The 27,479-nt window shown below is 34.5% G+C and overlaps 1 long non-coding RNA gene across 1 annotated transcript in view; it reads left to right on the top strand.

Annotated features, from left to right (window-relative positions):
- Window positions 1-11,523: 11,523 nt before the first annotated feature.
- LOC131947205 (uncharacterized) overlaps window positions 11,524-27,479 on the top strand; it is a 30,560-nt gene continuing 14,604 nt past the window's right edge. Inside the window, exons 1-2 of the long non-coding RNA XR_009387847.1 lie at window positions 11,524-11,669; window positions 20,562-20,659. This is a non-coding gene — a long non-coding RNA (uncharacterized LOC131947205). The remainder of the gene's footprint in view (window positions 11,670-20,561; window positions 20,660-27,479) is intronic.

The following is a 27,479-nucleotide window of genomic DNA, read 5'->3' as shown; positions in this document are numbered from 1 at the left end:
GTTAAAAAAATATAAACATCAGGTGATGTAGTTAGATTTTTATGCATACAAATTTTAACAGGTTTAGTTTGAACTTAGCTAAAATGTCTTTCCTAATATATTATATTTTTGCATTTGTCAACAACAACAGGAGAAAAAAAACTATAATGAAATCAATACGGAACACTAATAAGTGCTTTTAAAGTGTTTGATTATGTCATTGTTCAGACAAGCCATCCGTCGAGTGTCACGTGGCTTTCATTTGTAACAATAAAATCATTATTGTTGCTTAACCATAAACATATAAGATATGTGTGAACCTTCTTCTTTCTTAATTTTGGTGTTAGAGGAATCCCCTCCATCACAGTTAAGTACACGTGTCAACTGGTTGTGCACCATTGAGGCCATTGACTCCGATTTCAGCCTGCTTTTCTTTTTGGATTTGCTTGTTTAGCCTTTGTCCAACCAAGAACAAACTACAAGGCAGCAGTTGATTTTTTTTTTTAGTTGTCTCTCCTAGAAGAGTGGCTGTCCCCAGCTAACCAGCCTCATCTGCCCGAGGGTTCAAACTCGAGACTTTTCGACCCTTTATTTGTTATCCATGTTATCTAGGTGTTTAAATGAATAAAAATAAACACCTCCTGAGGCACGTACATACATGTTCTTAAAAATCGAAAATTGTAGTTAATCGGCCTCAAACACAAATAAACTTGTCAAGGAAAGGTAATGAAAAGCTAAAATGGGACATAGCTTAGTTAAGTTTTGCACTGCTGTCAAATACACATGAATATACCAACCCCTAGATTTTAATTTATGATTTAATACGTTTTGAAGATAACATTATATGTTATGAGACATTTTATAAGTGATATAATTAAAGTACTTCACTTTTACGTTATATCTAGAAATATAATTTTGTAATTTTTTACAGGTTTGAAATCAAATTAGGAACTAAAGCCAAAACTCATGAAATAAGATGGCAAATGGTGCTAGATATCACTGGAATCAACCAGAATTGAGGATTGTGGTAAATATGAATGCTTATATAGACGTATTCTTGAGCGGATCACCCCTTTCATTAATTTACACCTATTATTATTTTACATCTTATATATATATATATATATATATATATATATATATATATATATATAAATTACTTGTTTTAGGACCTATATTTATCATCTTTTTAAAAAAAAAGAAATTTGTTAAAGGATGAGGGAAGAGAAGTGAGGTAGGGGTGTTGCGGAAACATTTTGTAACATGATACACATGGTTTCGGTAAAAAAAAATTTTGCTCTTCAAAATTTGTATTTCTTAATTTGGTACTAATACCTGTTATCTATTTAACCCGAACATTTGGGACTAATAGAGTCTACAGCTATCCCTTTATTGCAATGTGAAACAAAGTACCCACCGGAAAGTTTTCAAACTATACGCGGACAGCGGCTATCTTCGAGTGGTTATTACATCATTTATTGGCTTCGGGGCACCATAAACTCTACAGCAATCTACGGGCCAAGCACTCGTGTACCCGCTGGTGTAGTGACCTTTTCTTTTGTTCTTAAAATAAGTAGGATATACATGGTTTTTCTTCAGAGTAAAATTTGATGTCAAACTCCATATAAGGGCATGTGCGTAAAAATAATGAATGGAAAGAGATTCATTGATACGCTTGACCAATCATATTATAGTACAGAGAATTAAAATAATTCACGATAGGTTGCAACTAACCACGTGTGCTAGGTAGCCATCTTGTATCTAGATAAACAAAACAATCGCCTGTCTTCGTTTATTTACTTTATTTGCATATACCCTCTATTTGTTGTTTTAAAATTATACAACATTTAGGCTAGTAATTGAAACTTTGCAAAGAACTGTAGTGTTGATTGTCATTGGAACACTATTAAACACTGTGTAATACGCTTTAAACTAAGCTGAAACAATTCGTCAGTGTGAAGAATACACTAAGTCCACCCCCTCATCCCCTTCTCGTTATTCAACCAACTGTCAGTTTTATATTTTTGTTACACCATGCTGTGATAGGCTTGAACGCGTTCAACAGACTTTAAACCGGAGTTTAAACGACACATGTGTTAATGTGTATGCCCTTCGCTCCGTATAGGGTTTGCTAGCAACTAATGTAAATACATCCTTCCTTCCTTATACGGAAACCGGCTCAGAAGGTTGACTTCCATTAGCCAGGCAGGCCTCAGTGTGGCAAACCCCGAGAGAGTTTCCCTCACATCGGTCGCTACTTCCGTGGGCTCTCACCGGGCTTTCCTTCCCCACCCACCAGACGCGGGACGTCGTCCTACCGCCTGGTACCCAGCTTGATCGTGGGGGGCGTTCGGCCAGATCAAAACTCTCTAGCTGCTGTTATCTACCACTGGCCATTCCGCACCCACTAGGGGGGACATGAGTTTGGTCGGACCAGTGGCATTATTCCGAAGCCCCGTTAAGGCCGCCGCTTAAAGTCAAAAGAAAGATCTGGCGGCGGACTCTTTTGGTTCCCGACAGTCTTGCAACTCTCCTCCCCCACGCTATTATGTGGGGGACTTGGGAGTCCGACGTACTAGGCTCTTCGGAAGAGCCGAACGCATACAGCAGTTCTACTCGGCCAGATCAAAAACCTCTAGCTGCTGTTGGCTACCACTAGCCATCCCGCTAGGGGGGTCATGAGCTTGGTCCGACTAGTGGCACACATCCGAAGCCACGTGAAGGCAGCAGTTTAAAGTCAAGACCTCTGGTTAGGGTCGAGAGCAAAACCCTTCTTGGTTCCCGGCAGTCTTGCACCTCTCCTCCCCCACGCTATTTAGAGCAAGCAACGGAGATTCGCCCGTCTAGTCCGGACTAATCTCCTGGCTCGCTCATGTAGGGGACTTGGGAGTCCGACGTACCAGGCTCTTCGGACAATGAAAATACTAGATGGGATAGCTGATAAGCATTCACTTAGGCCTTATAGGGAAACATAGTGCCTAGCCCTGTCTACACGGATGGCTTATTCACGGTTAAATAAACATCCGTAATCTATGTCTCATTGGATCTTCACGCACTATCCAGCGGTGGGGAGGTGTGGGATGGGGGCGTGTCTATCCTCAAGCGTTGTACCCAAGATTGTGTAGTAGGCTATTATCAAAAGGCAATAAACTTGAGTACGCTACAATGTAAGTAGGGATAGACATTGTATTGAAGTGAGAAGACCAGCTAACAAACAACACTTAATCTGGTTTGATGATAGCTGTTCTGGGAATAACAATCGATTGTTATGATGTGTAATATTTAATAGTCATTAATTCATTACCTGTTATATACATATTTTCTGCTTACATAAAAAAATCTGTCTAAAACGTACAACATAAATCAATGCGTATTTTATTAGTCAAATGGTTCTTCTACACATAACAAGACGTTTTTTTTCCTGTTTTCTATAAGAGGAAACGCACCGCGCCTTTTTCTCAGCCCTTCTTTTTACGTTTTCTCAACTTTGCATTTTTTATTTTTACTCAAAATTCAACATTCAAATCGATAAGGCTTTAGAACCCTTTGTCATACAAGATTGAAACATTTCACATGCATTCAGCATTATACCATCTACAAAAATTTGTTTGTACATTAAGTGTACTACAATACTTTAGGAAATATTGATATTTATGTAGCACCACCCCTTATTTGTGCACATAAATGTACGTAAAATTTTAATATTAAAAATTGTCTACGAACTATCGAAACGAATAAAAGTAGAAATATACAGTTTGAGAAATCTACATCATTCATCTGCTTTTAAAATTCTCTTATTTGGAACAAAGCTATAGCGGTTTGAAAACGTGTTAGTATTTACACCTTTTCGTGGTTTCCATGGCAACCAGTACTGGTATTGGCGGCTATATATTATTTTTGTCAATAGGTTAACAACTATTAACATATAAGTTTATTAGACACCCAGAAATGTGTTAAACATTTTTTTTCATCCGCAGTGTCTATCCTTTATTTTTTTCCAAAAAAAGAAAAGGAAAAATCACTAAGAAAATGGATAATTTACAAAAAATACGCCAACAAAATTAATCTATTATACATACAAACACGTTTTTACCATTGTAGTTACAATCAAGGAGCTATAAAACAGCATATAAATGAAGGTCAATATATGATGCACACATTTTTAATAAACATTTTAACACAGATTTAAAAAAAAAAAATTAGGAATGGAGGGCTATATTTGTCTGACATTTAGGTCTTTCTTGCTGAAAATTAGCAAAGCGATGCATAATATTGTTATCTACGGCTGTAACTAACATATTTTCATTGTGACAAATTTGAAAATGTTAATTAAAAAAAAAGCCAGACCCAAATGGAGGTACCTTAGAAATGTTCTATATTTTTTAAAATAATTAAATAAGGGGTTCAGATGGGGGGGGGGGGGAGGGGGGTTGTAAAATATATGTGTGTTGGGATGGGGCGGGTCGGGCGACTAAAGCAGTGCCATATGATCTTTATGTTTTGGCGTTGCTATTTAAGGTGTGTGTTTTGTGCTCCAATATATTTATGCTCTTGTATATTTCTGAAAGTTCTATTTCTTATGTGTCTATTTGTTTTTTATTGTCTTTAGTACCGTAAAGGGTAAAGTGCTTCTTTTATATTTTGGATGCTACTTGGTCGCTAATGCTATTTACGCTACGAGCGAAAGGTATTGTTGTCTGTTTAACGTCTTGTTTGAGATCTTCCCAGTGATGTGTGTCGTTTGATTTTGGTATTGACCGTCTGTAAAGTTTGATTATGCCTCCTGGTGTAGCGTTCGTCTAATAATAGCGAGTTATTGTGTTTCCAGCAGGTGTTAGGTTTTTGTTTCGGGTGTGTCGATTTGTTATTGTCTAGAGTTGTCAGGACTGCGCAGTTATCGCTGTGCTCTAGTGCTTAACAATACGTGTTCTGCTCTATTTATTTTCATTTTCGTTGGAGCGTACATCCTGTGTTATCGGTATCTGTTACCTAGCGTTTTTCTACCGTGGGTGGTTTGACATGTGTCTGGGTAAAGAATCCTGTTAGTGTCCGCTAGATTTAATGTGTTTTTATGTTGTTTAAGATGTCAGCTTTTGGTTTGTCGTTGAGTAACCGGGTGCGAATGGTGTCTTCTGGTCCTATAATGTCGGGTCTGTCTTCTACAAACTTGAAATCCCCTTCTAGAATAATGTCATGATCTTTATATTTGTCTGTCAGTAAGTTTTCTAGGATCGGCTAAATGTGTCTGTCTTGGGTTCCGTGGGCTCCTTGTATGTTTACTATACTTTCTGCTGTCACTATCGCCTACTATTACGTCAGTGCTAGAGTTTCTTCCAGGCATCTCTTCGGGGGAGGGGGGGGGAGAGGAAAGTCTACTCCCCCCCCCCCCGAACGAGATGGAAATTGTATTGTAAAAATATACTTTTACTAGTGTCCGCCCCCCACCCCCCCGGAAAATGTTGACCGCCCCCCCCCCCCCCGAAAATATCAAGTGCCCCCCCCCCCCCTCCGGAGAAAAAAGTCTGGATGAAACACTGGTCAGTGCGTGTCCGTATGTTTAGTTTGTTTCATGTGTTAAAAAGTGTTGATCCGTTAAATATATTAGAAGAACTAAAACTGCGGTGTGCTTGAGTTAGACCTAAGCTGTGACTGAACTTGCCTGCGGTGAATTTTTTTTCTCTAAAGGTTGTTTCTTGTAAGAGAATAAAGTCAGATTTATATTTGTGAACTACATGTCTTAATTGCATGTTTTTGTATTTAGGGTTACTACAGTTAGGTTACTTATACTGATTTTAACACCTGGTCCGCATTAGTCTGTTTAGAAATCAAGGGAGGGAGTGTGAAGATTTTTCATTTGGTTGCAGTTCTGCCCTTTGGGGTTGGCCGGGTTAGGTTGGACGTGTTGATCTCTGAATTGTGTCAAATTTAATGATGTGATCTTTATGTTTTTTTCGCGTGTTGTCTTTCGTTTCTTACGACAATCTGTGACTGTCGTCAATTGCTAATCTGTAGTTGAGATTGTGGCTGGTTCGGTTACTGGTGTGTCGTTGTTCGTGTACAATATATACATACACACAAACACACACACACATCATATGCAAATATATATATATATATATATATATATATATATATATATATATATATATATATATATATATATATATGTATATATATATATATATATATATATATATATATATATATATATATATATATATATATATATATATATATATATACTTAGGCCTATAAGCCCTATAAGTTTTTAAACAACCCGATGTGTTATAAACAGGTAATTGATATAGTCTAAAGGGGGTAGAAAAATAAACAAAATGCTCTAAAATTAAAATGATTAACAGTGAAAAGCGTTTGTTTTAATTTGTATTGCTTTGATTTAAATCAAAATCTTGATGGGGGAAGTGCAAATCGAGAGTTTGTCCCCCATCAAGATTTTGATTTGCACGCCCTTCGAACTTTCGATTTGCACCCCCACCCCTCAAACTTTTTCGATGTGCACCCCCTCAAGCTTTCATTTTTATTTTTTCCAACCCATTTTGGCGCCCCCTAAGGTCGGCGCCCGGGGACATATGCCCCCCCCCCCCGCCCCCCCCCCCCTCGCTACGCTACTGATTTGAAGTGAAAAATACAAGTTGCAAAGATGGTTAAATTAAAAAAAGATAGTCAACAGGAACAACATTTGGAGTAGAAGGTTATGGTTTTATTCCATGACGTAAACCTATGTGAATACGAGATTTCTTTAAGTGTTTAAGTGCTGTAATAAATCTACCAGCTTTTTTGCGATTAGTGGATTCAACTTTTATTCGTATATAGACACATAGACGTATACGCAGACAGACACAAAGAAAGAAAGACAGACACACATACCAACACACGGACCCAGATATACATACACACAGACACCAAAATACACAAATACAAGGGTACGCACATATTAATAAATATATTAAATTTTAGTTTCTGAAAACAAACGTTTGTAAGCAACATGTAAGCGAATAGACATCTAGGTTTTAAAAAAATTGCATTTAATGTTAGTTTAGCTAGAATCAATATAAAGTCGTTTACTTAGTGCAATGTTTAAATAGTACTAGACTACCCGTCATCCGTTGGATAACTGTGGGTTTCGGGTTCATCCATAAAAAACATCACGTCTGTCACTCAGAGGCCCGGGGACAAACTTTTCGATTTGAACCCCCCCCCCCCCCCCACTCAAACTTTCGATTTGCACCCCCCTCAACCTTTCAATTTATTTTTCCAACCCATTTTGGCGCCCCCTAAGGTCGGCGCCCGGGGACATATGTCCCCCCCCTCCTCGCTACGCTACTGCAGTGTCACTTATCGTCACAAAAAACAGACCCCACATTCAAAAATATGTTTTTTATCTTTTAAAAACACCGAAAACACCGATTTCGGACTATCCCTTAATATACTGACGTCACAGGTGACCTACTCAACTCTTCTTCACCTGCCCAGTGTTCCGCCAAGTGTCAGACAACATGTTTTTATCGTTTAAAAAACGATTCCAGCCGAGCATGTCTCTGACCACACTATCTTTTCATATGCTTAAGACAAAAAAACAGATGAACTCTACTTCACCTGCGCTGTATCCTGCCAAGTTCAGATAGGCAACTTTATCATTCACATCTCAAAAAAAAATTGAAAAAAATTTCATTGACATATTGGTCTAAAACTTGTGCCACCCGCATGAGAGCCGTCTACACTACCAACTTAGCTATTTACTCGTGACGTCACAAGTGAATTTTTATACTATACTTTGAGTCTCCTTATGCAACTTGATTTACGCGCATAGATCTAGAACTAAGTCTAGTAGCAGTGACTTTCAAATTAAATTTTATCTTAAATTAGCCAAACAAAGATTTATATAAAATAAAGAAGGTCTGAAATTATCTAGATCTAGATAGAATTATCTAGATCTAGATTCTACGACTCGCTTGCTTAAGTCTTAATTTTAGTTTTTCTTGCTAGATCTAGAATCTAGATCTAGATCTAATCATTAGCTACGCTAATAGGCCCGGAGCGAGCATTTCAAAATTACCATATTCCAAACAAAGATTTATATAAAATAATAAAGGTCTTAAATAGTTTAGTATATAGAAAATCATTGTTAACTAAATCTAGATAGAAAATTATCTATATTTTAGATCTACGACTGAGCTATATTTAGAATTTACGTTTATAATTTAGCAAAATTACCGGTATCGAAGCAGCGTATGAATCTTAAGCTATGCAAATACGCCTTGGAACCAGCACTTCAAAATTTGCATAGTCGAAACAAAGATTTATACAAAATAATAAAGGTCTAAAATATTTTAGTATATAGAAACTCATTATTATCTAAATCTAGATAGAATTATCTATATTCTAGATCTACGACTGGTTTGCTTAAATCTCGTTTCTTTTTTTGTTTGTATTTAGATCTATAACTAATAAATCTTTGATTTGACCTAGATTTAGATTCTAGATTCTAGATCTAGATCTATAAATAACTTTCTTGGACAGATTGTAGATCTAGAGAAATTTATCGTAAAACTAAATGAAAAAGACAGTTGAAAATTGATATAAGTGTTGGAACTTAATAAATACAGCAAACGGACGTATTGTTAAAGTTAAAGCCGACAGAAAATTAGCTTTAGAACGCGTTAAACATTGGAATGGGAACACAATCTTCTTCGATAGGCCGCCATTAAAATAAACACATCATGTGACGTCACTGTTTCCGTCGAGTTTAGTGGCTTTTCAAATCTTTTAAAAAAATTGTGGTTATTCTACCTATGAATATATCAATAAATTAATACACGTCTTTAAATAAATGTGTGATTATCAGTCTGTCTTAAAACAAATTTTTTTCTCTACCTACATACTATTTTACAGCTGTCCACGATGAATAGAAGTATTCACACTAGTCAATCAGCTAAACAAAAAAATAAATATTCAAACATGTAAACAAACTTGAGTTTTAGTAGTATACTAGAATACCCGTCATCCGTTGGATAACTGTGGGTTTCGGGGGTCATCCATCAAAAAACATCACGTCTGTCACTCAGAGGCATAGCGAGCCTTCCCGGCGCCCGGGGACAAACTTTTCGATTTTAACCCCCCCCCCCAAGATTTCGATTTTCAACCCCCCCCCCCTCAAACTTTTGATGTGCACCCCCCCCCCCCCCACTCAAACTTTCGATTTGAACCCCCCTCAACCTTTCAATTTATTTTTCCAAACCATTTTGGCGCCCCAACATATGTCCCCCCCGCCCCCCCCTTCCCCCCTCCACCTCCCCCCGCCTCCCCTTCCCCCCCCCCCCCCGCCTCCCCTCCCGCCCCCCCCCCCTCCTCGCTACGCTACTGCAGTGTCACTTATCGTCACAAAAAACAGACCCCCACATTCAAAAATATGTTTCTTATCTTTTAAAAACACCGAAAACACCGATTTCGGACTATCCCTTCATATACTGACGTCACATGTGACCTACTCAACTCTACTTCACCTGCCCAGTGTCCCGCCAAGTCTCAGACAACATGTTTCTATCGTTTAAAAAACGATTCCAGCCGAGCATGTCTCTGACCACACTATCCTTTCATATGCTTAGGACAAAGAAACAGATGAACTCTACTTCACCTGCCCTGTATCCTGGCAAGTTCAGATAGGCAACTTTATCATTCACATCTAAAAAAAAAAATTGAAAAAAAATATCATTGACATATTGGTCTAGAACCTGTGCCACCCACATGAGAGCGGGCTACGCTACCAACTTAGCTATTTACTCGTGGATGAATTTTTATACTATACTTTTGAGTCTCCGCGCATAGATCTAGATATTAGGCTAGTAGTAGTAACTTTCAAATTAAATTTAATCTTAAATTAGCCAAACAAAGATTTATATAAAATAAAGAAGTTCTGAAATTAGCTAGATCTAGACAATTCTATCTAGATCTAGATCTATATTCTACGACTCGCTTGCTTAGGTCTTAAGTTTAGTTTTTCTTGCTAGATCTAGAATCTAGATCTAGATCTAATCATTAGCTACGCTGATAGGCCCGGAGCGAGCATTTCAAAATTACCATATTCCAAACAAAGATTTATATAAAATAATAAAGGTCTAAAATAGTTTAGTATATAGAAAATCACTATTATCTAAATCTAGATAGAATTATCTATATTTTAGATCTACGACTGAGCTATATTTAGAATTTACGTTTATAATTTAGCAAAATTCCGGTATAGAAGCAGCGTATGAATCTTAAGCTGCGCAAATACGCCCTGGAGCCAGCACTTCAAAATTTGCATAGTCGAAACAAAGATTTATACAAAATAATAAAGGTCTAAAATATTTTAGTATATAGAAACTCATTAATATCTAAATCTAGATAGAATTATCTATATTCTAGATCTACGACTGGTTTGCTTAAGTCTCGTTTCTTTTTTGGTTTGTATTAAGATCTATAACTAATAAATTTTTGATTTGACCTAGATCTAGATTTAGATTCTAGATTCTAGATCTAGATCTATAAATAAATAACTTTCTTGGACAGATTGTAGATCTAGAGAAATTTATTGTAAAACTAAATGAAAAAAGACAGTTGAAAATTGATATAAGTGTTGGAACGTAATAAATACAGCAAACGGACGTATTGTTAAAGTTATGACCGACAGAAAATTAGATTTGATTTGACCTAGATTCTAGATCTAGATCTAGATCTATAAATAACTTTTCTTCGACAGCTGATCTTTAGATCTAGAGAAATTTATTGTAAAACTAAATGAAAAAAGACAGTTTAAAATTGATATAAGTGTTGGAACGTAATAAATACAGCAAACGGACGTATTGTTTAAGTTATAGCCGGCAGAAAATTAGCTTTGTAACGCGTGAAACTTTTGAATGGGCCACAAAGTCTATGATGGGGTCCGCCATTTTTATTGTACCAAAAATGTAAACACATCAAGGGACGTCACTATCCCCACAAAGTTTATTCAAAGTATTAACATTTTTAAAAAAATACGGTTAATTTAACTATGAATAAATCAATAAATTAATTAACGTCTTTAAATAAATGTGTGATTAACAGTCTGTCTGCATTAAACAATTATTCTCTACCTACATACTATTTTACAGCTCTCCAGATAGAGTCGAACATATCACAATAGTCGATCAGGCAAACAAATAAATATTCAAACATGTAAACAAAGTTGACTTTTAGTAGTATATAGATAGATTCTCCAGCTGAGAAATAAATTTCTTTTCTTTGTCACTAATATTGTTCAACGTGTAATAAAGAACATTGAGTTTTGACCAATAATTATTTTATACATTTTTATTCTCAAACATGTTTAACATTAAAATATATAGGCCTATAATTCATGTGTAACAGGTACCGACTGCTAGTTATTTCTATAAAATGCTATGTTTAAAGACGGAGGTGTATGAGAGTTATAAAATGAACCAGGAATTTATAACGCAGTAAACCTCCACACCCAAGTGTGCCTAAATTGTAGGAGCTATTCCGCTTCATACAATCTCAACTGAGGTTGTATTAAGACTTTTAACGGTTGAATGCCGGCAAACAAAGTAATATGATTCTTTTCAAATGTCACGGTCATATAGCGTCGGCAAATGCAACTTGGAGCAATCTACAGCGTACTTCATGGGAAGAAGGTAAGCTGAAATTAACATCTAAATAGAAATCTTATTACATACACATTTAATTAATACATATTTTGTATATATATATATATATATATATATATATATATATATATATATATAAATAAATAAATAAATAAATAAATAAATAAATATATATATATATATATAAATATATATATATATATATATATATATATATATATATATATATATATATATATATATATATATATATATATATATATATATATTAATACACATTTTGTATATATATATATATATATATATATATATATATATATATATATATATATATATATATATATATATATATATATATATACAGTAGTGTAGCGAGGTCGGTTGTCACCCGGTGCGGCACTAAATGGTGTCACCCCCCAGAGGCGTATCGACCCTTCCCGGGGACAATCTTTCAAATTTTCGATTTGCACCCCCATCAAACTTTCAATTTGCACCCCCTCACACTTTCGATTTTCACCCCCCCCCTCAAGTTTTTCTCTATATATTTTGCTATTTTTTTGCCTTGTTGTCAACCCCCTTAAGGGTGTCACCCGGTGCGGTCCGCCCCCCCCCCCCCCCCCCCCCCGCTACGCCTCTGTATATATACATATATATATATATATATATATATATATATATATCATATAAAACATAAATACGTATATATAATTAAACAATGCACACACATACACATACACAAAGACACTTACACAAAGACACATACACAAAGACACATACACATACACAAAGACACAAAAACTTACACGTACACGTACACGTACACATACACAAAGACACAAAAACTTACACGTACACGTACACGTACACGTACACGTACACGTACACAAAGACACTTACACAAAGACACATACACAAAGACACATACACATACACAAAGACACAAAAACTTACACGTACACGTACACGTACACATACACAAAGACACAAAAACTTACACGTACACGTACACGTACACGTACACGTACACGTACACGTACACGTACACGTACACGTACACGTACACGTACACGTACACGTACACGTACACGTACACGTACACGTACACGTACACGTACACGTACACGTACACGTACACGTACACGTACACGTACACGTACACGTACACGTACACGTACACGTACACGTACACGTACACGTACACGTACACATACACAAAGACACAAAAACTTACACGTACACGTACACGAACACGTACGCGTACACGTTCACGTACACGTACACGTACACGTACACGTACACGTACACGTACACGTACACGTACACGTACACGTACACGTACACGTACACGTACACGTACACGTACACACACTTTAGGATATTGCTAGCTTTTGCAATCTTAATTCAAGTTTACAAAAACTTACATATATAAAGTTTCTATGTAGATTGACTAGAGCAATTCAACCGTTTTCTATTGCCACGTATAGGCATAGACAACAAAATGGGATTACATTTCTAGCCCTAAGTACGAAGTGCTTAAAGATAGGACGTGTAAAAACCGGCTTAAGAAACACGTCACAATACGGATTGACTGAAGCATTCACTTCCTCAACGTTACAGCGCTGAGGCGTACAGAGACACTCCTATTCAAACTGTTAGGGAGGCTTTTCGTGGTCGGTCGTTTCGTTTATATCTAGTCACGTCAGAATTTTTTTTTAAATAAACAAAATTGATTCAAAACATGTCTATATCCCGATATCACTGAAGTTGCTATCCCCATTAGTGTTATCAAAGAATTTTCGAGATACTTTAGGGGAGATCACTCCTACTTTTATTTTAGTAATTATATATACTACAGCCAAAATAAATTGAAAATAAATAAATTTACTTACATAGACCAATACACACACGAACACGCACGCACACACACACACACACACATATATATATATATATATATATATACATATATATATATATATATATATATATATATATATATATATATATATATATATATATATATATATTCGAAAACATATTTTTACATTATATAAGCTTGTTATTAATTAAGAATGGTTAGTTTATTTCATTCAACAATTTTTATTTACGAAAATATTTTTTACAGCTGTTCTCTTATTTGGGTTTTGTTTAATTCCATTTTTGTCTTCTCACTTTTTATATACCATTGAACGTAAATTCTTTTTACTTTTAAATTTAGTGTTTTGAAATTGATCATTTTATGTTGCTTCAGCATATATTTTACATTATGGTAAACATCTTACATCATTATTCTATTTAAAACATTTCAGTTAGCAAAATTAAAAACAATTATTCAATAATTCAACTGGTATTAATATTTAAGTAAAAGTTACTACATCAATACGATAAACTGCAGGTTCTAAATCTCAGAGCCGAGTTAGATGTTAAATAATTGTTGTTTTGAATTCATGGATTGCAATCTATTGATCGGGCTTAAAGCAAACATTCTTATTTGAGTGTGATGTCGTCTTGATTAAGATAGATCAGAATGGAAAGAATGATGTGGGTTACTGAATGTTTCAAAACTTTATTGTTGACATAATATTATACTTATACTTGTCCAACATAGGAACATTTTGAGAATAAAACAGATAGATCCATAATAATAGTAACCTTAAAAATACATCCAGAAAATATATAACAAAAAAGACAACTTAAAATATAGAAGTTAAATAGTGGTCGATCATAGAACGTCTTGTCGCAGCTATTGTCTTAAGTATGAAGGCATTTTAAAAAATTATTTTTTTGTTAGGTACGCCTTTACAGAGCTTGATATTATAACGGCATAATGTTATATATGCTTTATTTGAAAGCAAATATAAGGGAGGCAATGCCATGAATTTAATCCAAGTATATTTTTTAACTGGATTGTAACCCCTTATAAAAAACACATCAACTGGAATTATTAGCAATTAAATAAAAAAGCAGGAGTGATCTCCCCTAACCTTTCTCGAATATTCTTATTTAAGGGGATATGCGCGGAAAAAATAAAAAAAAATCTTGTTTTTTCGTCATGATGGGTTTCTTGCACTTTTGGATACTTTGTCCATTTTTGTATATAGAAAATAATAACTTTAAAGAGAAAAAAATATTTTATGTGTTTGAATTAAGATTTTTATGACCCTATTAATTAAAAAATAATCAATTTTTTCCAATCTTACAAGCTCTCTATGAAAAGTTTTATATCCGTCATCATATTGTATTTGGCATCATTGGAAAGCTGGATTTCTCATGTATTTGACAATCTTAATTTCCATCATCTCGAATACACCCAAAGCTTACAATCGGTTTTGCAGTTTACACACATATGGTACTTTCCTGACCTAGTTTTCGTTACTTTTGGCTGTTTTTCTCAGTTCGCAGGTTTTAACACTAAAAAGCCTACTACTTTTTTATTTATTAAACAATGCCAACCATATTTTCAGTAAATGTTTTTGATGCGACAATACAACTTTTGTCATGAGGGAATAGTGATTGCTTTCATAGAAAAAAAGTATTTGGTAATTAATATGCACATTTTGAAACTATTAAATACTAAAAAGGGTACGATTTTTAGACCTTGTAAAATTCTTACTAGTAATTATTTTAAAAAGTTGTCGTGATAAAAGTTTTAATATATACTGAAATATAAGCAGTTTAAATTTGATTGCTATAGGTGCATCAATAAAAAAGCCTTAGTATTTTTAAAAGTACCGAAAAATTTAAAATGGCGGAGGTTTTTTTGGTTTCCATGACAACCAAAATCGTTTTCGACCCATTTTTTGTTTTGCTGTTTAATACATACTTTTATATGCCAAATATGATAAAAGTATTCAAAAGGCTTTAGATCTTAAACTGTAAAAAATAGAAAAAAAACATAGCATATCCCCTTAACACAACGGGGGATGGAAACTCGGCATAGATATAGAAACAATTTTAAACCAATTTTTAAAATAAAATAATTGCGCATCAAATGAACGGTAAACAATCCTACTATATAAAAGCCCAAGTCCACACTTCTCTCTCTCTCTTTTCCGCATGTCACGAGCCTATGAGAGCAGTATTTTCAGTGATATATGGAGAATTTAGAGATACTGACTTTTATTGAAAATAATATGTTAGACGTTTTAAATGTATAAACTAAATTTTATTCTAAGAAAGAAAATAAAAATAAAGGCAAACTCGTCGAATGTAGAAACACATTTTTAATTAACCAACCAGAAAAGTGTTTATTGTTGTGGGTGACCAGAAGGACGCGCAACGGAAAAAGCACAAACAGAAAAATGCGCACACAGAAAAAGCGCAAACATAAATTTGCGCACACTGAAAAATGCGCAAAGATAAATTTTAGCAAAAAGCCCTATATGGTCTACATGACACCTGTATACATGATTGTTAGGGCTGTTGTGAGAGGGCCGCATTTGACCTGACGCAATCTACTACCATTTATACCAAGAATACCACTACCATGAGCATTTACATCACAACGATACAGGCGATAATCGCTTGACATAATGCCTATTATTTTCTTTTTCGATTTTTATTTTACTAATATTCTAGTTTAAATAAATATAAAGCTATCCTTGATATCGGCATTACACGGAGTATCGTTCACATTATACCAAGTCCGAACGCCCTAGCTTGCATACCATAACAACCTGTTCCGCGTCATCAAACTTGCATTCGTTATATCTCTCGCACCAACATTTATTCGCACCAAAATACCCTAAAAAAACACACACCATAAGAATATATTTAATCTTTTTTTCATCATGACGCACCTACCTACCTACCTGCCTACCTGCGTACCTGTCTGCCTGCCTACCTACCTACCTACCTACCTACCTACCTACCTACCTACCTACCTACCTACCTACCTACCTACCTACCTACCTACCTACCTACCTACCTACCTACCTACCTACCTACCTACCTACCTACCTACCTACCTACCTACCTACCTACCTACCTACCTACCTACCTACCTACCTACCTACCTACCTACCTACCTACCTACCTACCTACCTACCTACCTACCTACCTACCTACCTACCTACCTACCTACCTACCTACCTACCTACCTACCTACCTACCTACCTACCTACCTACCTACCTACCTAATTACCTACCTACCTACCTACCTACCTGCCTGCCTGCCTGCCTGCCTGACTGACTGCCTGACTGCCTGCCTGCCTGCCTGCCTTCCTGCCTGCCTGCCTGCCTGCCTGCCTGCCTGCCTGCCTGCCTGCCTGCCTGCCTGCCTGCCTGCCTGCCTGCCTGCCTGCCTGCCTGCCTACCTACCTACCTACCTACCTACCTACCTACCTACCTACCTACCTACCTACCTACCTACCTACCTACCTACCTACCTACCTACCTACCTACCTACCTAACTACCTACCAACCTAACTACCTACCTACCTACCTACCTAACTACCTATCCACTTACATACCTACCTACCTACCGTATCATATGAAAAAAATATATGTATTTGTGTGTATGTTTACCTATAAAACTATCTATATCTGGCATATAATGAAATACACGTCTAGTCATTCTTTGAAGTTTCTTGTCGTTTTTAATATACGACTACATTTTAAAGTTGGAGTGAGTTCTGGTAAATTTGTGTATTACATAAGTGTTGAGATGACACTTCCAGTGAAACCATGCTGTTGAATTTTGATATACAAACCAAATATTCTGCTTTGTGATGATAAGATGAAAAACAATCTTATAAATCGGAAATAAATTACGATATCCGGTTACCGGAAATTACTCAACGTATAGCGTCTATTTACACGTCAACCTAACTGAAAAACGGAAGTTTATAAACTCTATATCAATAGAAAACCATTTTATTTGAGTGCATTATATCACCCTCTTTTCCTTTCTGGTGCCGAAGACACATCGGGCCGCCACAGAAAGATTACTCCTCTTTAGTCGGTCTCCAGCAATTTTCCTGGTAGTCCCCATGACAGTCCAGCCTCTTCCAGCTAAATCCTCCACATCTACCATTGGCTTTTTCTGCTTTCTTTTTCAACGAGGCGTTCAGTTTAGCACCATTCCTGTTATTTCATCTTGATTTATTCTTAGGACGTGCCGCATCAAGCGCCATCTCCTTTTTTCGATTTTTCCAGAAACTTCTACCATTTCTATCCCTCCTATTAGTTTATCTTTTGAGATGGTGTTAGGCCCGTTGATGCCTGTGATCCTTCGCAAGCACTTGGTTTGTAAAGAATCCAGTGATCAGCGGGTGGTGGTATTTATTTTCCAAGCTAATTTATTCCCATAGAATTAATATAAAGAGTAAAAAGCATAAACCGAGAGTGATCTGGCCTAAACTTTCTCGAATATTTTATATAACATACCGTGGATGGCAACTCGGGACATAGACAATATTTTTGTATATGCTCTGATCAAGCGGAACCGACAACCAAAAAAACAAACAAACAAACAAAACAAAACAAAACAAAAACAAATACACATTTCCGAAGTTGTAATAGAATACAGGCCAGGCTTTACACTGGGTTTTGTGAAAAACTTATCTATAACGGACCGTGACCTGTATTTATTACACATAATATAACTGACGTTGCCCGGGTATTGGGAATAGATTAAATTTCCATTTAATGATGTCTATTTGAAAATAACGACATTTGAGAAAATTTATATATATATATATAAACCTAAACCTAGCTCTAAATCTAGCCCTAACCACAACCAACCACAACCACAGATAAAAACATAAACATAAAAATAAGCGAGCATAGACATAGACGTAAAACTCTTCCCTCTATGCTGTTTTACGAGTTAAAAAACCAAACACGTAAGTGAAAATATAAACACAAATATACACACAAACATAAATATAAACCCTAACCCTTACCACAACCTCAACCAAAAACATAAAACCTCTACAATCCCTGCTCTTCTACGCCTAAAAAAACAACATAAACAAAAACTTAAACAAAAACGCTAAATTAAACACAAACAAAAAAAATTAATATCAGCCCTAACCATCACCACAACCTCAACCACAATCATAAACCCTCTCCCATCTCAGCACTTCTACACGTAAAAAATAATCACATAAAAACAGAAAAGCAAACATAAACACAAACATAAACCTTTATCCTCACTTTCAACCTCGGCCACAGGCATATAAATAAACACAAAAGAAACACAAACATACGCATAAAAATGGACCAACCCTAACTAGATCCTCAATCACAAACATTAACATAAACTCTTTTTCCTCTACGAACTTCTTCGCCTAAAAAATAACTGCATTGACACAGACATAACCACAAACGCAAAAGTAAATTCTAACACTTACTGCAACCTCAACCAACCACAAACACAAACATAAACACAAAAAGGAACATAAACACAAACAGTAATAAACATTAACATAAAAATAATCATGAGCATACATATAAACAAACCCTTACCTCAACCTCAAACACAAATATAAATATAAACTCTCTACATTCTCCGTACTTCTGCGTCTAAAAAACAACCACATAAAGACAAACATAAGCGATTTAACTGCCGCAAATTGCATTCCAATTATTTTAACATAAATATCTTAACGGATCAGTTGATTAACAAATACTATCTTTAATAATTTTGAAATACTTACCCAATGTAACTTTTTCCATTCAAACTGACCCTAACTCTTCGATAACAATAAAATAATGTACGTTAACGTATCGTTACACTAAACCCACTTAATTTATACTACTGTAGTAAACGATTGTTGTTCGGCTTTTAAATTAAAGATAAAAAGTAAATTCCGATGATGCCATTGACCCGAAGGGTTAGTATAGAATAGTCTTTTCCATGCTCAGCTGCATGCAGTTTCCTTAATTGCAGATACTCATCATAGATGGGGCATGGAGAGGGGGGGGTGGATGGAGGAAGGGAAACTCATTTTGTATAAGTACTATACATTGAAATCCTAAATTTGCTATAAACTCAAGGATCGTCGTAATATAACCAAGCTTAACATTAATCATTTTCATATTTATTTAATAATCGATAAACAAATTTTCTTTTTAATATTAACATAAAATATTTTTAAAAGTTATATTCAAAGAACCTAAGATACATAAATTAGCAGTGACAACGAATTAGTAGGCATTTTTTAAAAATATGGCCTTCGATACACGGTTTTCAATTCAGAAACCTCGTTAGTTTTATATCTTTATCCCGATTTCTTTTTCAGAAGGATAAATACTAAAGCAGTAAATCTAAACATTCTCGATAGACAATTTCATGGATACTTTATTGCACAGATGCTGAACGCACTGCCAAAAATGCAAAAATATAATGGCGGAAATGAGGTCGCCCTATGGCAAATACAAATATTTGAAAATTGAAAACAATTTTGAATTGCACTGAATTTTGATAGAAAGTACGCGCAAACACCCACAGTGTTATAATGCACCAGTGTGGTAAAATGAACCCGATCTGTTAAGGCTTTTTTTATTTCTATAAAGACAAAGCCAGTCAGCCAGTTAGTTTGCGAGCCGCAGACATACATTGATGAATATATATATATATATATATATATATATATATATATATATATATATATATATATATATATATATACAATGATCAACATATATAGTGTTGTTTTAACTAAATAAGTATGAACAATGCAAATCGGAATAAAAATGAATAAAGAATTAGATAAATGTAAATAATGTAACACTCGTGTCTATTTTTAACACACTGTTTTTATTACGAAGACTATTTTCTATTATTCCGATAACATCATTTACTTTGCACGATTTAAAAAGGTTGATTTGTATTTTCATAACGTTTTTTCACTGTATTTTCAGAAAAATTAAAACTAATAACTTAAAACTTAATTTTTTATTCCTTTTTCAAAGTGATTACCACTATATGGTTACAACAATCTACTCTAAAAATAAGTTCTACCCAGTTTTACCCACCAGAACGCCTGTTATTCCATGGATTATTTTACTCGGTGAGTAATAGATAGTGTTTTCGTCAAGTATTAATTTTATTTCTTATGTATGTGATTTTATTATCATTCCTTGTTTTAAATTGCAGTATAATATTTACAGGCCATGTAGGGGTTTGTGTCTGATCATATTAAATTCTAGACTGTTGGTAATTGGGGCATCACACTAGGGTGCTATAAGTTCGTTAAGCTTTAACGTTAGTACACGACTTTCATCGTGATCTTTGAAATGAATAAAACTAGTATTTTATTTTTAGAATTCACAACTAATAGAAGAGAAAAATAATATAAAGCAAATATATAGGAGAAATATATATATTAAAACTAACATAGGACAAATGTAAATACAAATATTTAGGCTATATATAATAAACAAATATAGAGGATAAATAAATAAACAAATAAATAAGACACAGTCCTATAAGACAAATGCAAATGACCAGCGCATAAAAAATTATATAAGACTATGTATTGGACAAATTTATAGTACGATAGAATTATAGAAACATTTCGGAAGAAAATATGTAAAACAAACATTTAGGAAAAGTATTCATGACAAATATATACGCCTTGTGTATGGAAAAAAATATAGTAGAATGTATAAACTTGTACGTGTACGTGTACATATACATAAAGCTCAATTCTGTATGTAACGTGTAATAAGTTTTATTTGTCGTGGACATACTTCGATGGATTTAAGTGTTAGATAATTATAGTGCTCATATTCTAAATTTATGAGTTAAAAAATTACTATTGAAAGTGTTAGGAAATGATTTTCATTTTTCAAACTGGCAGTAATAATTGTCGGCATGTTCATTAAACACAATCAATTTTAAAAAAAAATCATCTTTTACAAAAATTCTAATTATGTCTGAAAATTATTTATATTTAGTTTTTAGCACTTACTTCCCTTTGATAAATTAGGAAAACACAATTACTTCCCTTTATAAAACATTGCATTAGTGAAAAAGAATTTACTTTTTATTACTTTGTTTTGTTGTTGGGTAAAAAATAATTACATAATTAGCGGGGATTGATCAAGTGCAAATGTTGTAGGTCTTTTACGGTTAAGCTTGGAGTATTATAATTGTTCATTAAATTGAAACAGGCGCGTCCGCCGGCGCCCCACCAGGGTTCAATTTGGCGCTCTGGGCTATTCTGTGAGCGCTATGGTGCATAATTTCGCTTTAAACAGTGCGATAGAGTATGGATAAGAAAGGTTACTATAGTATTTAAGTGAATCGAATCCGGCCGTCCTCTGGTGCCCAGACAGGTTGCTATTTGGGGCCCCAGGCCTCCTGTGTTCGGTTTGGCGCCTACGTTCGTTTAAGTGAGTGCAAAAGACTATGAATAAGTTGGGGTACTATAGTCGTTTATTAAGCTGAAACAGGCGATTCCGCCCCGGGCTAGACTGTGAGCACTTTGCGTTTATGTACGCGTTAATGTTTTCTTTGTGTTTAGGTTGGGTTTGCGTTAGTGGTTGCGTTTTGGTTCGTTTTTGTTCTTTCTTTTTCGTTTTCGTTTTTTCTTTGGGTTTGTGTTTGTATTTGTGTTTGTGGTTGGTTTTGCGTTTGGATTTGGTTTGTTTTCGTTTGCTTTTTTTTTTGTTTTTTCTTTGTGTTTGTATTGGTGTTTCTGGTTGTGGTTGGGTTTGTTGTTAGGTTTCTGTTTTCGTTTGTATTTGTAATCGTGATAGCGTTATGTTTGCGTTTTGTTGTTTAGGTTTTAGTTGGTTGTGGTTTGGGTGGGCAATGCCGGGTTTATGATGATTAATAAACACATGGGGTAATGGTCTTTAACGGAAAGGTTTTTCACAGAAGCCAGAGCAGGGCCTGGCCGGGACGGCTAGTATATATATATATATAATATATGTGTGAGTGTGTGCCAGTGGACAATTCACCAGGCTAGCTTCCTATGTCTGTAATGTCTACAAAAGATATTAAAAACTTTCTTATAAATTAGAATAATTTAATTCTTCTAAGTTTGGTATTTCAGAAAATGATTCTATTTTTAGAATTCACAAGACAGGTAATAGACGTCCCTATGTTGAAAACGGATATTTTTATTATATATATATATATATATATATATATATATATATATATATATATATATATATATATATATATCATATAGGTCTGCTAAAAAAGCTAAAATTATCAAGACAATAGTTACTTCTGTTACTTGCTTGACAACTACTTTCGTTTTCTAAAGTAATTCTCTAGTTCTTTATAAATGTTGAATTGAAAATTATCAATATAGATGTTCTGATTGTAAACAGATAATATGGTAGTCAATTTCTTCATGTTGGCTGATTTATGTAAAGAAATCAGATTGTGATTTATGGGGTCTTTCCGTAAATGTAACTGAGTTTACCATTTGAAATTCAATGCCAGATAGCCATTTTCTCATTTTAACACGTTTTTATTAACTCAGCTTCGCGTGTGTTTGTTGTTAAAATTGACATCGAAAATTAACCCACTTCTGATTGCTCAATAGATCTGAAATTTGGCATGTAGGCTACTTTCGCCTAACAATTTCAGATGCAATCATAAAAACTAGCAATTAGAGACGGTAATTAGCTTAATTTAATTACGCCCCAAGGACCATAAAATTGAGGACATGATTTCTAAAGATACCGACAAGACTGGAGGCTTATAGACACAGTTACTTCGGCCCCAATCGATGTGAGCGCGCTGGCCGTGATCGTATAGTGGTTAGTACTTCGCGTTGTGGCCGCGACAACCCAGGTTCGAATCCTGGTCGCTCAAGATTTTTTTAGTCCGTGTATTTATAAACACTTAGTCAATTCATACTTAATCAAGTCATTAGATAAAGTAGAAAATAAACTATATAAAAAACTTTTTTAAAAACCACGTTTTTCATGTGTAGCAACGGACTAAAAAGGAGAAAATAAAATACTTAAAAAAAACTTTTTAAAAAACCACGTTTTTCTTGTGGACTAAAAAGTAGAAAATAACTATTTACATACATTTGATGACAAAAAACGTGGGTCGGGCAGATGGGTCGGGAAATTTGATGGTGAACGTACCCACGTTTTTTGTCATCAAATGTATGTAAATAGTTATTTTCTACTTTTTAGTCCACAAGAAAAACGTGGTTTTTTAAAAAGTTTTTTTTAAGTATTTTATTTAATTCATGCAAGCATTAACAGTGTCACATTGATGGGAAGTTAAACAATTTTTCCTCCCATTTTCTTATATTAATTAAGTCATAAATACTTTGAACTATAATAGATGCCATAAAATAGACTACAATATACATATTCAACATTTGATAGATAATGTCACCTATTTGTGAAGATTTGAGAAAAAATGAAAATTGATATTGGGACAAATTACCTAGACAAAATAATCCAGACAAATTATCTCAGGACAAAATATCTAAGCACAAATAATATTGAGGACAAATGATGTTAAAGATAAAAGATTTCAGGGCAAAATATATCAATACAAATGATAACTTGGATAAATGAACTTAGACAAAAAATGTATATATATATATTTTTATATATATATATATACATATATATATATATATATACATATATATATATATATATATATATATATATATATATATATATATATATATATATATATATATATATATATGTTTCGATAGACGGTGTAGGTGGGTTTGCCAAACATGACACAATTCTATCACAATAGGTAGCCGAAACTGGATCAAATTGTTAGATTATATTTGGATGTAAGGAGATGAAAACATCTACGTGGACAATACAACTATCATTTAAAGTCTTTATGTTGTTGTTGTCTGGGTTACCTAACATGTACCATTGGATTTAAAAAGTTAAATAACTTTCACACGGTTTGAAGTTATATCGAACATCTTGGGGTCGTTATCACATTTATTTGAAACAATTCTTAATTCAATCTAAACGAGTCTTATTGCTATCTATAATCTAGACCCATTTCCTACTTTTGAAAGCTAAACCTCAATCATGAAGATAGTGTTTCTTCCAGACTGTTTTTCTTCGGGGTGGGGGGATGGTTAGGGAGGCATTTGCAATGTTCGCGGCGGTTGTCTAAATTCTGGGGATGGGGGTTGCTACTGTTAAAGTATACACTTTCATTTTAAATTATAAATCGTTCTTGGTAAACTGCCTGGTGGTGGGTGGAGGGGGAGGGGGTGGGGTGAAGTTGTTCGCCCCTCCTGAAGGAAACTCTACCAAACCACTTTTAAGATTAGACAAAGTAGGCGGTAATGTTAGTTGTCTGCATTATCAAGTATCGATGACGTCATTATTATTGTGTATTATTACTTTTGTTTGAAACAGTACTCAGGTTATTTAATACTAAGTAATATATAAGTACTAAACAATAAAGAGGTCAGTATAAGTTTATTCAATATTAAGTATATACTAGCTGCATACCCGTTGTAAAATTTAAAAACACTTTTTGGAGGACAGAAACGAGAGGCACAAGAAAAAAAAGCGTGATGGATCTACCCTAAACTTCATCATATATTACATTTTTTTAAATTTAATAGAATCGCATAGAAAAAAAAATTGCGCACCGAACGAACAGAAGCAATATGTGTATAACGTATAATAGTGCGTAAAATTAATAAAGGAAACATTATTTTATATATTTTTAAAAGTTAATTTAAACCTCTAATTCAGTCAAATTATATGTCACAGTAAGGGGTCGGCGTGGTCGAGTCGGTAAAGCTCATGGTTGCTAAACCGAAAAGTCTCGAGTTCGAACCCTCGGGCAGATGAGGCTCGTTAGCTGGGGACAGCCACTCTTCTAGGAGAGACAACTCCAAAATTAAACAACTGCTGCCTTGTAGATTGTTCTTGGTTGGACAAAGGCTATGGGAGCAAATCCAAAAAGAAAAGCATGCTGAAATCGGAGTCAATGACCTCAATGGCGCATAACCAGTTGACACGTAACGCTTAATTGTGTTGGAGGCGTGGTCGAGTCGGCAAAAAGCTCATGGTTGATAAATTCGAACTAAGTCTCGAGTTCAAACCCACTGGCAGATAAATCTCGATCCCCTTCAACACTAATAATTAAGAACGAAGAAGAAGAAGAAAATATGTCACAGTGCATTGTGATCGAAACAGAAATCAGTCTCGTAGAAGCGATCATTTTTCAGAAATCGAAAATAGCGTAAAATAACACTTCCATTGATCGGAAATCACTCAAAATGTTAAAACAATTTAATGGGAATAAGAACATATACCAACGTTTAACGTGTATTTGATAATCTTAATTTCCAACATCTTGGAAACACCCAAAGCTTACAATCTGCTTAGCAGTTCTACTTCTCACAAAAAAGCCTACTAGTTTTTATTTATTAAACAATGCCCACAATATTTTCAGTAATTGTTCTTCATGCAAAAATACAACTTTTAAACTGAAAAATTCAAAATCGTAGAGGTTTTTCGGGTTTCCATGACAACCAAAATTGTTTTCAAATCTTTTTTTACTGTTTAATAGGCTACCTACTTTCATGTGCCAAACACGGCAAAAGTATTAAATAGACTATTTATCTTAAATTGTAAAAATATAAAAAAAAACCTGATCATATCCCTTTAATCTTAAACACTCATTGCGTATATTGTTTTTTACCCTTCATAGTTCATCAGAACTATGATATATTACCTTGACATAATGTCGAACTAACAGCCAGCGAATTATGATTGAATAGAGAGCATCCGCCTGTGTTGTTATACGTTGTATTTTAATTATTATCTCTATAAATATAATCGGCTCCTCAGACCAGCTCACGTGGGCTAGCTAGCTATCTTGTTTTTCGATATCTTGTTTGTTCAAAGTATTTATACTCTTCTATTTGTTGTTTTAAAATTATACAACAGCATTTAGGTTAATATTTGAAACTGTGCCAAAAAGTGTACTATTGATTGTCTTTTGAACACTATAAAACACTGTTTGGTACGCTTTATACTAAGCTGAAACAATGCGTCATTCAACTAATGGAATAACTGATAAGCATTCACTTAGGGTGGGGAAGAGTTTGTTGTGGGGTAGGTGTCTAGCCTCAAGCGCAGTACTCAGGATTGTGTAGTAGGCAATAAACGTGTGTAAGCTACAATTTATGTAGGAATATGTATTTTATTGAAGTGAGAAGACCGACTAGCAACCTAAACTTTATCTGGTCAGGTAACAGCGGTTCCTAGCTTAATACTTGATGAATATGAGTTAATATATAATAACATGAACGCATTTCCTCTTGTATATATTGTTTCTGCGTATATAAAAAAAAACTCTACCTGATTCAAATATCTCTTCCTTATAAAACAAGATGTCTTTCGTTGTTTTCTGAAAGTTGAACCGAACAGTGCCATTTTCCACCCTTCTTTTTAAGTTTTCTCAACTTTGCATTTTTACGCAAAATTTAAAACTAAAATCGCTAAGGCTCTGATACTCATTCTCACAGAAGACTGAAACTATCCACATGCATTCGGCATTATATTATCTACAAAACTACATGTGTACATTACGTTTACTGCATTACATTAGGAAATATGGATATTTATGTAGCACCCGCCCCCTCCCCTAATTTTTGTACATACATGCACGCAAAAAATTGTAATAAAAATTGAATACGAGTCATCACAACGAATAAACGTAGAAATGTAGAGTTTTGTTTAAGAAATCTACATCTTTTAGTAATAAAATCTCTTTTGGGAACAGTTATAGAGGCTTGAAAAGGTGTTAGTTTTCACACCTTTTTGTGGTTTCCATGGCAACCAGTACTACTATAGGCTGCTATATATTATATTTGTAAATAGGTTAACAACTGTTAACAT

Source organism: Physella acuta, unplaced genomic scaffold (genome assembly GCF_028476545.2).
Source record: "Physella acuta isolate Inbredline_101_S28 unplaced genomic scaffold, ASM2847654v3 ptg000589l, whole genome shotgun sequence".
Classification (NCBI taxonomy): domain Eukaryota; kingdom Metazoa; phylum Mollusca; class Gastropoda; family Physidae; genus Physella; species Physella acuta.
This window is presented reverse-complemented; position numbering and strand designations above follow the sequence as displayed.